The sequence below is a fragment of the Periplaneta americana genome, chromosome 4 (assembly GCF_040183065.1).
Source record: "Periplaneta americana isolate PAMFEO1 chromosome 4, P.americana_PAMFEO1_priV1, whole genome shotgun sequence".
Classification (NCBI taxonomy): Eukaryota; Metazoa; Arthropoda; class Insecta; order Blattodea; family Blattidae; genus Periplaneta; species Periplaneta americana.
Genome location: NC_091120.1, coordinates 13,466,969 through 13,486,963, shown reverse-complemented (window position 1 = coordinate 13,486,963; position 19,995 = coordinate 13,466,969).

Genomic DNA, 19,995 nt, shown 5'->3' with positions numbered 1-19,995 from the left:
AAATTCTCTTCGATATGGTACCCTTCTGTTCGGAAAGCGTCGTTCATATTCAGCGACGGCACGCAAGGTACTTCCATCGCAAAAACCATAAACATACACAATATCGGAGTATTCTGTAGTTGAAAATTTATAAGACATCTTGAAAAACACAACTTAACACTTCCGATAACTGTACCTGTATAACTACTGTACTGTAGGTAGCTGACTGAACTGCTGTGAACTGCTAAGTGATAGCGTATTTGTTGTGACATTTGTAATGCCCCACCACCCGGTTTGTTTCTCTTCTCTTATCTACATCGCTCACAATGCAGATTCCATTGTTACGTCATTCATTGCGATCGGTGACCTTGTCTCACGCCAGCAGCATATGGTAACGTCTGATTCACATTGGGGCGACATGTTTTACCAAAAAAGTGCATCTAGCTCCGCCATCGTTCGAAAATGGACCTAGGCTATGTTCATATGAACTTTTTCACTCAAAATGACCTAAGATATCGTATCCTAAATTTTTTTACCTTTCCTCGTGAATCACCCTGTATATGAAGGATTTGAAGTTACATTTATTTGTAATATGGATAAAATTAAAACAAACCCAGTGTATCATAATAACTAGAGCCCGGAAGTTCAGCAAAATGTCTTTTTTATTGAGTGGAAGTAAGTCATTATTTGCATAGACATAAATGTGATTTGGAGTAAATCAGAGTGATAGGAATAATTTTTATTTTGCCTTTTTAAGGTGTTTCTTACTAATAATTACCTTTTTTTTGTCATTGTAAATTGAATCGGTTCTTAATGTTAACAACATGTAAAATTGCACATTGCACATTACAATCAATAAGTAGGTCTAATCAATGCATTTGTAGATTTTGGTAAAGATCCATTAATTCAAGGTTTGGTTGTTAGGTTACTATTCTGTTGGGTGCTACGTCATTTCCAACTGGTACTGTAAGTATTTCAGACCTCTTCAGAAATTGTTGCCATGGCAATTAAGAAATGAATTGTAAATTTTACTTTCACTGCCAAAATGTCCCAATTGATGTATACACTCTTTGAAATACTATTTCACAGCAAAACGTGAGATAGAAATACAATTTTTGTGATCTATGATTCAGAAGGCAGTGGAAGGCATGGAAACATGTACATCTGTTTATAAACAAACATGGCGGTGCAATTATCGTTCGATGAACGTAAGTAGATACTGAAATGTTACTGGAAAGTGGAGAATGTTGTTGAGGTTCAACGACGTTGGAGGGTTGAATTTGGAACACAACCACCAACAAGGTTAACTATCACAAGATTCCGAGACATGTTTGAAGTTGACGGAACGGTGCAAGATGTGTTGAAAGAGCGGTGCGGAAGAAAGAGAAGTTCCACCGATAACGAGAGTGTTAATTCAGTCATGCAGTCTTTTGCACAATCCCCAAACAAGTCGATGAGGCAATGTTCTCGTGAGATTGTTACCAGCAAGTCCAGTGTTGATCGAATTTTGAGAGTTCAAAAATGAAGCCTTACATTCCGAGACTTGTCCAGCAACTAAATGAGGACGAGCCAGAGATGGATAGGACGAAGAGGAAGTACTGCGGAGTTTCCGCCTCTATCTCCGGATTTAACCCCTCCAGACTTCTACCTATGGGGAGCTCTAAAGGACTCAGTGTACGCCACAAAACCACAAACACTAGAGACACTGAGAGTTCAGATTGAACAAGCCTGTAATGATATTTCATTAGCAACAATCCAGTTGGTATGTCGCTCTGTTTTACGTCGTTGTTGGGTGTGTACTGTGGCGGAAGGGGGCTTAAGGAATACAAAACCGCAAAAATTGCATTTCTGTCTCATCTTGTTGCTGAGAAATAGTGTTTCAAAATGTGTATAAATCGATTTGGGACACACTGTATATTAAAAATAATTAAGTTTCATATCAAGGATTGCAAAAAAAAAAATATATATATATATATATTTTATGTGAATGTTGTGGTAAAAGCATCTATTCTTTCCTGTCAGGGAACTCGATAGAGCAATGTCGTGTATGTAACTTAATAATAAGTAAAATGAAAATAGTACATTATGCAACGAGCCTATAATGATAGTAATTAAGACGCAAGTATGGATGTTTAAGAAACGAGCGCAAACGAGTTTCATAATTTTCATACGAGCTTCTTAATTAACATAATAGGCGAGTTTCACACCACTTTTTATGCTCGGCCATATTTCTAACTTGAAATTATTCAGATGTATACATTTTATTTGTATCTGACAAGATCGGAAGTGACCTTGTTCTAGGTCGTGATTTGTGAGATGTGCGCAGACGCGACAGTATTGATTTTTTTTCCGAGGAACAATAATGTCATTGATCTTGATGTAATCCCGTTAAACTTGGTATAACCTTGATTATTGAATTCGACATTGAAAAACGAGATGACAAATTGAATTTTTATTTGAATATTATTTACAATTAACGCTAATTATTATAGTAACAGAACATAACCTTCTGCGACAGTATTGGATTTCCAGCCTCCGTGACTTTTCGCTAATTCTCTTTCGATTGCATATCCGAGAATAATCGATACTTGCGGTTTTATAACGGTACAAAGCTGACTTGCCATTGGCTGAACACCTGTAAGCTGAGTTGTCATTGGCTGAAAACACCTGTACTTTAATGAGTAGGTGTACTTTAATGACATGTATTAAAGGAGTGCTACCAGGTGTATAATTACTACTTTTCGGCATGATCGAGTATAAATCTACAGTAGCGTGCAAATTAATCCGAACACGACATATTGTTACATTTTCTGTCATTGTTGGCCTCACAGCTGCTCATACCGCTTTAATTGACATCTGTAGTACGTGTAATTCAATTGTTGAAGGTCTGTCATTATTTTTTTATAATATGTGACATTTTGCCTGTCGTTTTGTACTTATAAGCATTTCAATTGTGTTGAAGACTTAATACTGCAATCCTGTGTACATTCTGTCGTGCCCAGAAATGGATACAACTCCACGAAAACGGTCTAAAATTATAACATTAGCAGAGCATTCTTCTATGACACAGAGGCAAATTGCTGCAGAATGTCACATCGGTTTGGCTACTGTTAATTCGATAATAAAACGATACAGGGAGACTGGATCCATCACACCCCAGAAAAAAGGAAACTGTGGCCGGAAAAGGAAGACTTCACCTGCAGATGATCGTTTAATTGTCAGGAAAAGTAAATTAAATCCTAGACTAACTGCTGTCGACTTAACCCGCGAGTTAATGGCTACCACTGGGGCGAATATTCACGTCACAACAGTGCGGCGTAGGCTTTTGGAAGCTGGACGAAGGGCTCGTAAGCCTATTAAGAAGCAACTGCTAACCCCTGTTATGTGCAAAAACGCTTAATGTGGGCAAAATTACATCAACACTGGACAGTGAATGACTGAAAGAATGTACTTTTTTCCGATGAGTCTCATTTCGAGGTCCACTGCCACCGTGTTTCTTACGTACGGAAAGGATACGAAGAAGTAACATCAGCTCATCTCCAACAAGCACCAAAAAACCCCCCTAAAGTAATGTTTTGGGGTTGTTTTACACATTACGGGCCTGGAGTATTAATACCTATCAAGGGAATGATGAATTCTGTCAAATATATTCACTTATTGGAAACCAGAATCGTACCCCAGCTGCAAAAATCATTTCCGAATGGCAGAGGTGTGTTCCAACAAGACCTGGCACCATGCCATACGTCTCGAAAAACTACAGAATTCTTCAACAAGAAGAATATTCAGGTACTCCCCTGGCCAGGCAACTCACCCGACATCAACCCCATGGAGAACTTGTGGTCAATTTGCAAAAGAAGAATGCAAAAAATGGATTGTTCTACAAAGGAGAAGATGATTTCTGCCCTCATTGGTGTATGGTTTCGCGATGAAGAAATGAAGAATATTTGTGGGAAATTAGTGGAATCCATGCCAAATCGTCTCAGAGCTGTTATTAGGAACAAGGGAGGCCACATAGATTACTGAGGTATGTCTTAGATCCTTTTTTTTTTATCCCGTTTGAGTGTTTTTGCATAAGTAATTACGTTGTTCGGATTAATTTGCACGCTACTATATTTTTTAAACTCGACGATGTAGCCCGTGTACTCCCTTAAAAATATATCGACTTAATTTTATCACTAAATGTAAGTCACTTACTGAACAAGGTGCATAATTTCGCATATTGCTAGATCAGAAAAGGTGAAAAAAAATTCTAATTCTGAATCTGTCCCAAATTTTATAAACCAGTATCAATGTTTTGTGCATTATTGACGATATAATCACATTTCCGAAACTGTATTGTCAGCGATGTTTGTACATTAATTGATTTTCAGCAGGATGTAATTCCTTCTAATAACGAGCACTTTATTTGTGTTAGTTGGCAGTAGGGAACATCCGAGTGATGGTGAGAAATTAATAATACAGCCTGCCTCCAAATAATGGGATTTAAGCCTATATTATGCGGACAAAACAGTATTTTCGATGCAGTAAATTAATAACACGAGTCTCGTGAAATATGTATAGTTTCAATATCCGCTCTCAGCGCTGAACATGTCGAAGGGTACCGTCGACGGAATGCGGTTAACTGCATTCCAAGCCATATCCTTTCTGCACATGAATTTAGGCCATGATACTGCCGTCATAATTCTCCACATTTCATAGAGGAACCATGAAAAATCTACTGTCCTTTCTCCTCGCTTGTATCCCGAGCTGTATAATATAAATTTGGGTTACAAAACCGCAAGGGATGTTCTTAAAACTGTATTCTGAAATATTATTTATAAATCAGAAATCCACAAAAAAAAAATGTTACATATTTCAAGTCGAAAAAGTTCAGATAACTTTGAAATATATAACCAAGGCAATTGCCGTGTACAGTTATCGAACTCCGCGTCGGACTCTTAACCTCTTCCCTTACTATTTATTTTACCAGTTTTGTGAAAAAAAGTGTCATATTTTTTTATTTTCGTAAAGAGGTCATTTAATATTGCAGAATCACTGTAGGGAAACATTGGTAATTTCGTGATAATTTCATGAAAACTAATTTAAAATGCAAATGTGTAAATATATCCTTATTCCGACTTTTTCATCTAAAAGACGATAACTTGCTGTACAAATCTGGAGACATAAAAGATTGGTTACGTTCTTAACCAAGTGCCAAAAACCACTTTTACAACTTAAGCTGAGAGGTTGGTTATTTCGTGATAACCTTGGTAATTTCGTGATATTGCATTGATAATTTCGTGAGAGGTAGAAGAATTGTGGAAAAATTCATTAAAGTCAAATGAAATTTTCATTTATTGTTACAAGACTTCAAACATAGTAATTCCGTCTAATATTCATAGCAAGAAAACATTGAAATACATATCAACACATAATAAGAATGAAATAAAAGTAAAAATTGAAATTGAAAAGGGTTCTTCTTTGCCCTGAAAGGGTGAACACTTTTATTACGGACTTTATTATAGCCTATATTACTAGGGTAACTCCGAAAGTAATGCATAACATTTGTTTAAAAATTATATTTTTACCTACAGCTTTGTTATTTTCAAACAATGTAGATGCAGAATGTAGGAACAAAATGTTACTTTTCACATAATTCCCGTCCCTTTCAACTGCCTTACGTAACCTAGGAACGAGGGCCTGTAGACCAGCACGGTAAAAGTCTGCACCAACACGTCTGAGCCACTCTTTAGCAGCGTACAAAAGGGAGTCATCTTCTAACCTCGTTCCGCGAAGGGATCCTTTAGTTTACCAAAGAGATGGTAATCGCACGGTGCCAGTTCAGGACTGTAAGGCGGGTGTTTCAGTGTTGTCTATCCGAATTTTCTGATCTGGTCTGTGGTCTTGTGACTGACATATGGCTGTGCGTTGTCTTGCAATAGCAGAATGTCCTGCTTCTCCCGGTGTCGTCGAACACGACTCAGTCGAGCTTGAAGTTTCTTGAGAGCTGCAACATACGCGTCAGAATTAATGGTGGTTCCGTGTGGCATGATGTCCACAAGCAAGAGTCCTTCTGAATCGAAAAACACAGTAGCCATAACGTTTCCTGCCGAAGGTGTACTTTTGAATTTCTATTTCTTTGATGAATTTGCATGATGCCACTCCATTGTCTGCCTCTGTCTCCGGTCCAAAATGGTGGAGCCATGTTCCATCTTCTGTCACAATTCTTGCAAGTAAGTCATCTATCACTTATCATTGACACTTAGCATGATAACAAATCAAACAGAAGCTACACTGAACCCATTGTGACTCCCTTTTCTTTTTTGTTATCACATCTTGTCTTCATATTTCTAAAATTCCTATTGTAATACAATTTTTAAAATAGTATAAATGTAACGCTTAATGCTCAACAAAATTTCGCCTCAAACAGCTAAGATTTCTATCAGTAAAGCTAAGCCTATATGGCGACTACAGATGTATCTAAAATTCCAAAAACATTTCCTAAAATTTCATGAAGATGCAATAAATCATTGTACCAAATATCATATGCTTACCTTTAGTAATAAGCCTGTAATGTAATTACAAACATCCACAAAATTTGTATCCCTGAGAAGTCGACGCAAACTTGCTCTCTCCAAACATAAACGCTCACTGAAGCAGCTACAATAGTCACACAAAGCGTAGCTGTATGTTTCTGGAAACTGGACAACATAAGCAATCTCTTGGCGGAAATTTGAATCTCGTAATACTATTGGTTAGTTCACAAAAGAGCAAAGAAAAAGTATCACGAAATAACCACTGCCACGAAATTACCAATGTTTACCCTACATCATAATTTTCTTACATACTTAAAAAATCACTATGAAGTAGACAATGGGACTCAAACGAGTCAACTCGGGTTAATAAATTTTGACACATGTTAGCAACCCGAGTTAACTCGGGATAATAAGGGAAGTGGTTAATATAAACATAGTGGGCTATATCTGAATCTCTATAGTGTTTGAAAATGTTTGTAGATAATACACATGTAGGCTACACATACCTACTACATAAACAGAGGTGCTAACTTTTCAAATGGGTTAATTACTAGTACAATTACCAGTGGCGGCTCCTGCATATTTCTTAAGAGGAGGAAAGAAGTCAACAGCGCAAAATGACACCTTCTTGAGAGAAACATGCTACAAATTAGCCTACATGCATACATGTAAGACCAGATAGTGTTAGGGTTGGCCTTCCCTTTTGTATAGCAATAATCTGTTCTTGTAAACTGAGTTTCCTAAATTGTCCAAAATATGTTTTCACTTCCATTGATTGTTAGATAATTGCACAAATTAACAATTACAAGGAAATTCAGAAACTCGCAGCATTTTTCGCGCACACTACAGCATCACACGTGTTGGAAGAGACTAGCTACTAACACATAACCGGAACCGTTTTACGAAAGTGGGGATGGGAAATATTCTGTTAGGAAAGCGAGAACACTACACCCACTCACGTGGTCTGTGTGGCCACATGTACATTTAACAAGTTCAGTATCACATGCTTTTGAAGAATGTCAGTTCTTGTAAAGTCATACCACTCTGGTCATACTGTCATTATTGTTCAAAGCTCCAGGTTACCGATTAATTTTTTATGTTAAAAATAATGTAGTTTGGAGCACTTTCAATTTCAAATATATTTGTACAAAACTGACAACTTGGCTGCTGTCCTGTCTAGTAGGCAATGAATGGAAGTGAATTTCAGGGGCCAAAAAGATCTGCGATACTAACGTAGAACTACTTCCTCTTTGTTATAAATCTAACTTCAACTTTCAGATATCCTCGAAAGTTTCAAACCATGAATAGTACCTTATATAAAGTGCAATTAATAATATATTTTCTTTTATAATTAAAAAAAAAAGTTTATATGGTATCTTTCATAGCTTTGCGTTAAAACAGATTTTATTGTGCCTCCTCCTTATGTTATAGTCTAGTTGAATGCAGCATCGTTAAATGGCAGCAGTAGCGAGCTTGCTGCACGACCAGTCGGTTTCTATATTTCCCGCCCAGGCGCTGATTCAGAGGAGGATCTCCTCCCTATCCGTTCATTTACCTGCTTTAAAACTCTGCTTCTTTCTCTCGCCGCTAGTGCGCTGTTGTCTATGTGTGTTAACTGCAGTAAAGGAGGAAAGGATTGACTTTCCTCCACACAAACAATCTCGCATCTTTCTCACAGTTTTCTAGCAGCAGATGAGTGCGCGTCGTTTAAAACCCGATCAACCGAGGTTTTCTTATAGCTGTGAACTTAAAAATTATCGAATCTTCCTCGAATTTCAAGGCATATATTCCATTTGGTATTTACTTTCAAAAGAAGAAAAATGTGAGGAGGACGTTCCTCCCTTCCCTCCCCCGAGGAACCGCCACTAATTACTAATTACTAATTACAATGTACCAACTATAATCTGTCAGTTATTCTACGATAAACATTCTTCGTTGCATGTTTTGCATCTAGCAGCTACTTTTCTGAAAGTTTCTTCTTGAAATACACTTCTTCTTGTGATGCCGTCTTGAGTTTCTGGATTAGAAGTGATTCTAGTGTTTATGTGCTTAAAATTGGCCTGAATTCTGTTTCATCCTTTCTCACAATTCTGGAAACTCTTTCTGTAGGAGAGTTGTTGTGAATTAAACTCAATATAGCAAATACAACTCTCTAATGTATTTTATGCTCGACCATGCCGAAATGTAGTAATTATGCACCTGGTAGCAGTCCTTTAATGCATGTCATTAAAGTACACCTACTCATTAAAGTACAGGTGTTCAGCCAATGATAACTCAGCTTACATGTGTTCAGCCAATGACATGTCAGCTTTGTACCGTTATAAAACCGCATGTATCGATTATTCTCGGATATGCAATCGAAAGAGAATTAGCGAAAAGTCACGGAGGCTGGAAATCCAATACTGTCGCAGAAGGTTATGTTCTGTTACTATAATAATTAGCGTTAATTGTAAATAATATTCAAATAAATTCAATTTGTCATCTCGTTTTTCAATGTCGAATTCAATAATCAAGGTTATAATATTATCAAGTTTAACGGGACTACGTTAAGGTCAATGACATTATTGTTCCCCGGAAAAAATCAATACTTTCGCGTCTGCGCACATCTCACAATTGACGACCTAGAACAAGGTCACTTCCGATCTAGTCAGATACAAATAAAAAGTATACATCTGAATAATTTCAAGTTAGAAATATGGTCGAGCATAAAAATTCGTATGAAACTCGCCTATAATGGTAATTAAGAAGCTCGTATGAAAATTATGAAACGAGCGGAAGCGAGTTTCATAAATATCCATACTCTATTCTTAATTAGTATCGTTATAGGCTCGTTGCATAATGTACTATTATGCTCGACCATGCCGAAATGTAGTAATTATACACCTGGTAGCAGCCATTTAATGGACCTCTTTAAAGTACACCTATCCATTGAAGTTCAGGTTTTCCACGAATCAGAAAGCAATATGAAAGCGCAAATATCGATTATTCTCGGATATACAATCGAAAGACAACTAGCGAAACATCACGGAGGCTGGAAATCCAATACTGTCGCAGAAGGTTATGTTCTGTTACTATAATAATCAGTGTTAATTGTAAATAATATTCAAATAAATTCAATTTGCCATCCCGTTTTTCAATTCTAAATCAATTTCCAGGTTATATCAAGATTTATGTTCATTTTACTCTCTAGATTATATCAAGGTCAATGACATTTGTTCCTCTGAAAAAATCAATACTTTCGCGTCTGCGCACATCTCACAATTTACGAGATATTGCACAAGGTCACTTCCGCTCCCCAGTCAGATAAGAATAATATGAATACTTCTGATTAATTTCAAGTTAGAAATATGGTCGAGCATAAAAAGTCGTATGAAACTTGTCTATAATGATAATTAAGACGCTCGTATGAAAATTATGAAACTCGCTTGCCCTCGTTTCATAAACAAACATACTCGCGTCTTAATTACTACCGTTATAGGCTCGTTGCATAATGTACTATTTCATCACTGGTGAAATGACTGAACAGTTGTCTAACCTTATGGATTTTCCTCCACTATTACGGTCAGAGGGGAAACTGATTATGAAGAAGCAACATTCTTCTTCTTCTTTGGCACTACGGCCCTTGTAGTCTAGCCTTGGCCTCCCTTAGGATCTTGGTCCATTTCTGTCCAATCAGAGAATTCTGCCTCCATCTTCTCACGCCTAGAGTCCTTAAATCTTCCTCCACTCCATCCAACCATCTTAGTTTCTGTCTGCCAATATTGCGCCTGCCTTCTGGTTTTGTGTTTAGAATCTTTTTTGGTAACATAAACATGGAAAAAAATATTTTAATTTATTTCGCAGATATAAAACGAGAGAATATTAACACTGTTTCCAGTTATATGCGCAACATTTGGTAGCTATTTATTTATTTATTCTGGTGTAGTTAAGGCCATCGGGCCTTCTCTTCCACAACACAAGAAATACAAATACAATAATAGAAATAAACATAAAAAATACACTATATACAAAGTAAAGCTACACAAGAAATAAAGAGAGAGAGAGAGAGAGAGAGAGAGAAAAAAAACACTATAAACAAAGTAAAGCCACACAAAAATATACACAGGTTGCAGTCACACAAACTTTAAATGATTAATTAATTGTATCCTAACTAATTAACTAACATAAACAAGAAACTTGCAATTTTAATCTAGATTAAAAAATAAAAAAAAACACAAATTAATACTTCTAGCAATACCTAAAAACATTAACTAAGACAAAATTTTCCAATATAATTTTTTAATTGTGATAAAAACCTGGCAGTCCCTGACGTCATCAGGTAACGAATTCCAGAGGCGAGGTATTTCTACAGTATAAGAAGATGAGTATAAAGACGTTCTATGATAAGGGATAGAAAGAAGTGCTTGATGTCGGTTTCGAAGAGTTGTAAGAAATTGAAAGCGCGATAACAGATAATTCGGAGTAGAATTATGCATGATTCTAAACAGAAGAGACAGTGAATGTGTTGTTCTTCGTTCCTTCAGACGCACCCATGAAAGTAATTGGAGGGAAAGTGTTATATGGTCAAATTTACGAGTATTGCAGAAGAATCGTGTCCACATATTATGAACACGTTGTAGTCTCTCAGCTAAGAGTGAACTTACATTAGTTAGCAAGGAATCGCAATAATCAAAATGGGGCATTACAAGCGTCTGAATAAGATTCTTTTTTAGACTAAGTGGTAGAAATTCTTTCATATGGAACAAGGAGTTAAGTTGAGAAAATATATGCGGGTGAAAACGTCCACGTCAAGAAGTAGGTCAAACTCTGATCGGCGTGTGGTGTGGTTTGTGAAATTATGAACAAGACGAGTGAATCCTGTACTTCATGTTCTGCTTTTATCTGTTACATATGCCATATGTGATTGTTATATCCAGTGATTGATTTTCTGAAATGAACCGTGTACTGTAAATTCTCAACCTGCATTAACTAGTACGAAGACAGCTCGCTTTCGCAACCGAATTTCGCTACCTATTGTAGCTCCCCAAATGTATCAAGATTCTAGGTGGGCACCAGTTCCACACATTGGCCGAAATTTCGTAAGAAAATTTCTTCCCTTATGAGTACTCGAAGCAGCACATATTCCGCCACGGCGCGGGACTTTGGTCTCTGCTATCATCCCTTAAATTTAATGCATGGACTTCTAAAATATCTATCTTCAACATTGTTGCTTTAAAATGTTCTCTGTGTTTACTATACTCCAGCAGGCCGTGATATACGTCTGTCTTTTTTCCCCCCAGTCTATGATGAGACTGGAGTCTTGTTGATTTTTTCACGGCTTCCTTAATGTTACTTGCATCACGAATGCAGTAACTTTAGTGGAGTTGTAGAGTTTACTTAATTTTTGCAAATATTTAAAAACAATAATTAACAGTGCAATTTAGGTGAAATTGCAGTGGTAAGTTTCCAATTTATAATTATTACTATATTGAACGTCTCTAAAAATAATATGTTAAAAGCCTAAAGCAGTAACATGAATATGGCCCTTAAGCGGTAAGAAGAGGGAAATTGTTGTGTGTGTTAGGTGTGGAATACTGAATGTGGAATTTTAGACTTTCCGCGGATTGGTTTTGTATGGAAAGCAAGCAAATACGCACGATCTCGCACAAAAATAGATGAATGTTATAAAGAACAGCTGATAAATTAAGTCGGAACTTTCCAGAGCTTGCCATCCAAAAACTGTAGATCTATTTGTAAGCCAATCTGTATCAGCACAAGAAACCCTTGCTTTATTTGAATTTCTGTAGCTAAAAATAACATTACGATCATATCATTTGCACCTGTGATTCACATGTAAGTTACTGGTTAATTCTTTCACAAATACCTGCTGGGTTTCGTGGCTACATGTTTCAAATTAAGTGGGTGATATGTCAGACTCTGTTGTTTGCAACAATAGCAATATTATCTCGCTTTACAGGTGCTTATCATACTTCGCTCCAGCTTTTCTGTAGTCAATAACGTATATCGTATGAAATATATTCTCGCAGTTTTTATATCGACTCAATCATGGTGAATATAGAAACGATATATGGTCCTGGACCATTTTGAATTTCCATTTTGCCATGACCTAATCTGGGATACATCCCGGAAAACTATGCGCGGGTGAGTTCCCGTGGGAGGAGTCATTCTGACGATAGAGGCAGGTGTGTTATCGATAACATGTAGTATACACTGTCGACACAAGCCGATAAAAACTCTGCTACCCTATAGGTGGGAAGCTTATTTGTTAAGTGCGTGATATTGGCATTATTCTCGTGTTTTGCACTTCATCACAAACCTCTTGCGACTGTTCTTTCTCAATGCACAGTAAACACGAAATACTGCGATGTTCAAAGATAGATGTCCTGAATTCAATGAAAATGTTCCAGGCTCAGCGTTTACCTACGAAGTAATTAGAGACAGCGGAAATAAAGAGAGAGGAATTGAGAAATGAGAAAGGGGCAAATGAAAAGAGTAAAAGGGATGAAAAGAGGGGAAAATGAAAGGACAGAGGTGAAAAGGGAGGGCTGAAAGGAAAGAGAGGGCTGAAAGGAAAGAGAGGGATGAAAGGAAAGAGAGGGCTGAAAGGAAAGAGAGGGATGAAAGGAAAGAGAGGGATGAAAGGAAAGAGAGGGATGAAAGGAAAGAGAGGGATGAAAGTAAAGAGAGGGCTGAAAGGAAAGAGAGGAATGAAAGGAAAGAGAGGGCTGAAAGGAAAGAGTGGGATGAAAGGAAAGAGTGGGATGAAAGGAAAGAGGGGGATGAAAGGAAAGAGAGGGCTCAAAGGAAAGAGAGGAATGAAAGGAAAGAGAGAGCTGAAAGGAAAGAGAGAGCTGAAAGGAAAGAGTGTGTTGAAAGGAAAGAGAGGGATGAAAGGAAAGAGTGGGATGAAAGGAAAGAGAGGGCTGAAAGGAAAGAGTGGGATGAAAGGAAAGAGAGGGCTGAAAGGAAAGAGTGGGATGAAAGGAAAGAGAGAGCTGAAAGGAAAGAGTGGGATGAAAGGAAAGAGAGGGCTGAAAGGAAAGAGTGGAATGAAAGGAAAGAGAGGGATGAAAGGAAATAGAGGGATGAAAGGAAAGAGAGGGCTGAAAGGAAAGAGAGGGATGAAAGGAAAGAGAGGGCTGAAAGGAAAGAGAGGGATGAAAGGAAAGAGAGGGATGAAAGAAAAGAGAGGGATGAAAGGAAAGAGAGGGCTGAAAGGAAAGAGAGAGCTGAAAGGAAAGAGAGAGCTGAAAGGAAAGAGTGTGATGAAAGGAAAAAGAGGGATGAAAGGAAAGAGTGGGATGAAAGGAAAGAGAGGGCTGAAAGGAAAATTGTGGGATGAAAGGAAAGAGGGGGATGAAAGGAAAGAGAGGGCTGAAAGGAAAGAGAGGGATGAAAGGAAAGAGAGAGCTGAAAGGAAAGAGTGTGATGAAAGGAAAGAGAGGGATGAAACGAAAGAGTGGGATGAAAGGAAAGAGAGGGCTGAAAGGAAAGAGTGGGATGAAAGGCAAGAGAGAGCTGAAAGGAAAGAGTGGGATGAAAGGAAAGAGAGGGCTGAAAGGAAAGAGTGGGATGAAAGGAAAGAGAGGGATGAAAGGAAAGAGAGGGATGAAAGGAAAGAGTGGGATGAAAGGAGAGGGCTGAAAGGAAAGAGTGGGATGAAAGGAAAGAGAGAGCTGAAACGAAAGAGTGGGATGAAAGGAAAGAGAGGAATGAAAGGAATAGAGGGATGAAAGGAAAGAGTGGGATGAAAGGAAAGAGTGGGATGAAAGGAAAGAGAGGGCTGAAAGGAAAGAGTGGGATGAAAGAAAAGAGAGGGATGAAAGGAAAGCGAGGGCTGAAAGGAAACAGAGTGATGAAAGGAAAGAGAGGGCTGAAAGGAAAGAGGGGGATGAAAGGAAAGAGAGGGCTGAAAGAAAAGAGAGGGATGAAAGGAAAGAGAGAGATGAAAGGAAAGAGAGGGATGAAAGGAAAGAGAGGGATGAGAGGAAAGAGAGGGTTGAAAGGAAAGAGAGGGATGAAAGGAAAGAGAGGGATGAAAGGAAAGAGAGAGCTGGAAGGAAAGAGAGGGCTGAAAGGAAAGAGGGGGATGAAAGGTAAGAGAGGGCTGAAAGGAAAGAGAGGGATGAAAGAAAAGAGAGGGATGAAAGGAAAGAGAGGGCTGAAAGGAAAGAGTGGGATGAAAGGAAAGAGAGGGATGAAAGGAAAGAGAGGGCAGAAAGGAAAGAGAGGGATGAAAGGAAAGAGAGGGCTGAAAGGAAAGAGTGGGATGAAAGGAAAGAGAGGGATGAAAGGAAAGAGGGGGCTGAAAGGAAAGAGAGGGATGAAAGGAAAGAGTGGCATGAAAGGAAAGAGGGGGCTGATAGGAAAGAGGGGGCAGAAAGGAAAGAGAGGGATGAAAGGAAAGAGAGGGCTGAAAGGAAAGAGAGGGATGAAAGGAAAGAGAGGGATGAAAGGAGAGAGAGGTATAAAAGGAAAGAAGGGGATGAAAGGAAAGAGAGGGCTGAAAGGAAAGAGAGGGCTGAAAGGAAAGAGAGGGATGAAAGGAAAGGGGGGGCTGAAAGGAAAGAGAGGGATGAAAGGAAAGAGTGGGATGAAAGGAAAGAGGGGGCTAAAAGGAAAGAGAGGGATGAAAGGAAAGAGAGGGATGAAAGGAAAGAGAGGGCTGAAAGGAAAGAGAGGGATGAAAGGAAAGAGAGGGCTGAAAGGAAAGAAAGGGATGAAAGGAAAGAGTGGGATGAAAGGAAAGACGGGGCTGAAAGGAAAGAGAGGGGTGAAAGGAAAGAGAGGGCTGAAAGGAAAGAGGGATGAAAGGAAAGAGAGGGATGAAAGGAAAGAAGGGGATGAAAGGAAAGAGAGGGATGAAAGGAAAGAGTGGGATGATAGGAAAGAAGGGAATGAAAGGAAAGAGAGGGATGAAAGGAAAGAGAGGTATGATAGGAAAGAAGGGGACGAAAGGAAAGAGAGGGATGAAAGGAAAGAGAGGGATGATAGGAAAGAAGGGGATGAAATGAAAGAGAGGGATGGAAGGAAAGAGAGGGCTGAAAGGAAAGAGAGGGATGAAAGGAAAGAGAGAGCTGAAAGGAAAGAGAGGGATGATAGGAAAGGAGGGGATGAAAGGAAAGAGAGTGATGGAAGGAAAGAGAGGGATGAAAGGAAAAAGAGGGATGAAAGGAAAGAGAGGGCTGAAAGGAAAGAGAGGGCTGAAAGGAAAGAGAGGGATGAAAGGAAAGAGAGGGATGAAAGGAAAGAGGGGGCTGAATGGAAAAAGAGGGATGAAAGGAAAGAGAGGGATGAAAGGAAAGAGAGGGATGAAAGGAAAGAGTGGGATGAAAGGAAAGAGGGGGCTGAAAGGAAAGAGAGGAATGAAAGGAAAGAGAGGGATGAAAGGAAAGAGAGAGCTGAAAGGAAAGAGAGGGCTGAAAGGAAAGAGAGGGATGAAAGGAAAGAGAGGGATGAAAGGAAAGAGAGGGTTGAAAGAAAAGAGATTGATGAAAGGAAAGAGAGGGATGAAAGGAAAGAGAGAGCTGAAAGGAAAGAGAGGGATGAAAGGAAAGAGAGGGATGAAAGGAAAGAGAGGGATGAAAGGAAAGAGAGGGCTGAAAGGAAAGAGTGGGATGAAAGGAAAGAGAGGGATGAAAGGAAAGAGAGGGATGAAAGGAAAGAGAGGGCGGAAAGGAAAGAGAGGGATGAAAGGAAAGAGAGGGCTGAAAGGAAGGAGTGGGATGAAAGGAAAGAGAAGGATGAAAGGAAAGAGGGGGCTGAAAGGAAAGAGAGGGATGAAAGGAAAGAGTGGCATGAAAGGAAAGAGAGGGATGAAAGGAAAGAGGGGGCTGAAAGGAAAGAGAGGGATGAAAGGAAAGAGAGGGCTGAAAGGAAAGAGAGGGATGAAAGGAAAGAGAGGGATGAAAGGAAAGAGAGGGATAAGAGGAAAGAAGGGGATGAAAGGAAAGAGAGGGATGAAAGGAAAGAGAGGGCTGAAAGGAAAGAGAGGGATGAAAGGAAAGAGGGGGATGAAAGGAAAGAGAGGGATGAAAGGAAAGAGAGGGATGAAAGGAAAGAGTGGGATGAGAGGAAAGAGGGGCTGAAAGGAAAGAGAGGGATGAAAGGAAAGAGAGGGATGAAAGGAAAGAGAGAGCTGAAAGGGAAGAGAGGGATGAAAGGAAAGTGTGGGATGAAAGGAAAGAGAGGGATGAAAGGAAAGAGGGGGCTGAAAGGAAAGAGAGGGCTGAAAGGAAAGAGAGGGATGAAAGGAAAGAGAGGGATGAAAGGAAAGAGAGGGATGAAGGGAAAGAGAGGGATGAAGGGAAAGAGAGGGATGAAAGGAAAGAGAGAGATGAAAGGAAAGAGAGGGATGAAAGGAAAGTGGGGGATGAAAGTAAAGAATGGGATGAAAGGAAAGAGAGGGTTGAAAGGAAAGAGGGATGAAAGGAAAGAGAGGGCTGAAAGGAAAGAGTGGGATGAAAGGAAAGAGAGGGATGATAGGAAAGGAGGGGATGAAAGGAAAGAGAGGGATGGAAGGAAAGAGAGGGATGAAAGGAAAGAGAGGGATGAAAGGAAAGTAGGGGATGAAAGGAAAGAGAGGGGTGAAAGGAAAGAGAGGGCTAAAAGGAAAGAGAGGGATGAAAGGAAAGAGAGGGATGATAGGAAAGAAGGGGATGAAAGGAAAGAGAGGGCTGAAAGGAAAGAGTGGGATGAAAGGAAAGAGAGGGATGAAAGGAAAGAGAGGGATGAAAGGAAAGAGAGGGCAGAAAGGAAAGAGAGGGATGGAAGGAAAGAGAGGGCTGAAAGGAAAGAGAGGGATGAAAGGAAAGACGGGGCTGAAAGAAAGGGAGTGATGAAAGGAAAGAGAGGGATGAAAGGAAAGAGAGGGATGAAAGGAAAGAGAGGGATGAGAGGAAAGAGAGGGATGAAAGGAAAGAGGGGGATGAAAGGAAAGAGAGAGCTGAAAGGAAAGAGAGGGATGAAAGGAAGGAGTGGGATGAAAGGAAAGAGAAGGATGAAAGGAAAGAGGGGGCTGAAAGGAAAGAGAGGGATGAAAGGAAAGAGTGGCATGAAAGGAAAGAGAGGGATGAAAGGAAAGAGGGGGCTGAAAGGAAAGAGAGGGATGAAAGGAAAGAGAGGGCTGAAAGGAAAGAGAGGGATGAAAGGAAAGAGAGGGATGAAAGGAAAGAGAGGGATAAGAGGAAAGAACGGGATGAAAGGAAAGAGAGGGATGAAAGGAAAGAGAGGGCTGAAAGGAAAGAGAGGAATGAAAGGAAAGAGGGGGATGAAAGGAAAGAGAGGGATGAAAGGAAAGAGTGGGATGAAAGGAAAGAGGGGGCTGAAAGGAAAGAGAGGGATGAAAGAAAAGAGAGGGATGAAAGGAAAGAGAGGGCTGAAAGGGAAGAGAGGGATGAAAGGAAAGTGTGGGATGAAAGGAAAGAGAGGGATGAAAGGAAAGAGAGGGATGAAAGGAAAGAGAGGGATGAAGGGAAAGAGAGGGATGAAAGGAAAGAGAGAGCTGAAAGGAAAGAGAGGGATGAAAGGAAAGTGGGGGATGAAAGTAAAGAGTGGGATGAAAGGAAAGAGAGGGTTGAAAGGAAAGAGGGATGAAAGGAAAGAGAGGGCTGAAAGGAAAGAGTGGGATGAAAGGAAAGAGAGGGATGATAGGAAAGGAGGGGATGAAAGGAAAGAGAGGGATAGAAGGAAAGAGGGGGATGAAAGGAAAGAGAGGGATGAAAGGAAAGAAGGGGATGAAAGGAAAGTAGGGGATGAAAGGAAAGAGAGGGGTGAAAGGAAAGAGAGGGCTGAAAGGAAAGAGAGGGATGAAAGGAAAGAGAGGGATGATAGGAAAGAAGGGGATGAAAGGAAAGAGAGTGCTGAAAGGAAAGAGTGGGATGAAAGGAAAGAGAGGGATGAAAGGAAAGAGAGGGATGAAAGGAAAGAGAGGGCTGAAAGGAAAGAGAGGGATGGAAGGAAAGAGAGGGCTGAAAGGAAAGAGAGGGATGAAAGGAAAGAGGGGGCTGAAAGAAAGAGAGTGATGAAAGGAAAGAGAGGGATGAAAGGAAAGAGAGGGCTGAAAGGAAAGAGTGGGATGAAAGGAAAGAGGGGGATGAAAGGAAAGAGAGGGTTGAAAGGAAAGAGAGGGCTGAAAGGAAAAAGAGGGATGAAAGGAAAGAGAGGAATGAAAGGAAAAATAAGAGTGAATGGAGAAAGAAGAGTGAAAGTAAAATAAAAATTGGAAATGAAAAAGGAATCTGAAAATGGAAACTTTAAAAAATAAAGGAAAAATTGAAAAATGAATAAAAGTAGAAAAATAAAAATTAAAGATATAGGCCTAGTTAGAAATAAAAAGGACTTCCGAGAGTGAAAAGTAAAAGTAAAAATGATAGGATAAAGAACGGAAATGAAGAAATAAGAGACAAATGAAACAACAAAGAGTGATTATAACATAGAAAAGGTGATCTTTTATGAAAGTTTAATGAAAAATAGGTAATAGAAAGTGACCACAAATAGGAATGAAAGGAATTACAAAAAATTTGAGGAATGAAAAGGAAATAGATCCGAATAAGGAACTGAGAAGGGAACTCATTTTATTGATGAAATACACATTCAGTGACTCGGAGGTCCACTCCCACACCAGCCTTTGGTAAATGACGCGAGAAGGCACATGAATGGTGTGCTAATTCGTGAAGCAGATGAAGTCCTCAGGGCGTGTAAAGTGGGAGAGATGTTATCCGAGCGCCTTGGTACTATTTGCATGCAGATTATGTCCTTGAGCTTCAATCAGACAATTCCCCGTTCTTACTATGTTCAATATATCTGCCGGACTGTACTTCAATTTTTACCACCTGCAAGGAAATGCATAGGCGTGACTTAACTGTACGAAGGAAGACCACGGAATGTTAAATACTGCCCAAGAATTGTGCATTAATATGGAAAAAGTGAAAGTGATATCAATCTGCTATTGATTTCTTCATGACGAATAGGACAATCACATCTGTGTCGAAAGTGAATACCAATATAGATGTTCTAAAATATTTACGAACATATTCACGATTACTAATACATTATAGCCTATACCGTAGAACCATAGACGCCAATTCATTAGGTGCAGTGGTCATTGAAACGGTTTTCAGCCGCAATTGAAGAAAAACGACCGGGAAGGAATCGGCCCAACAATTTTGTTATGCTTAAAGGATTACAAAATCCAACGAGTAACAACATGAAAAAATAAAATGAACATTTCTACGCGTAATTAAGCTACAGTAATTATCTTTGCAGATTTTTGGAAAAAAACTAAGGAAGAGACTTCTGAAGTGCTTCGTGTGGAGTGTGGCATTGTATGGAACAGAAATATGTACAATTAGACGAAATGAAGGAAAAAGTTAGAAGCATTTGAAAAAAGAATGAAACGTATGAAATGGAAAGACAAATTAATAAATGAAGCTCTACTACTCTCTTTCCAGCTAAAGATTGAAGTAAAAGTAAATAAATGCATGTAGCATAATTGTTCCTG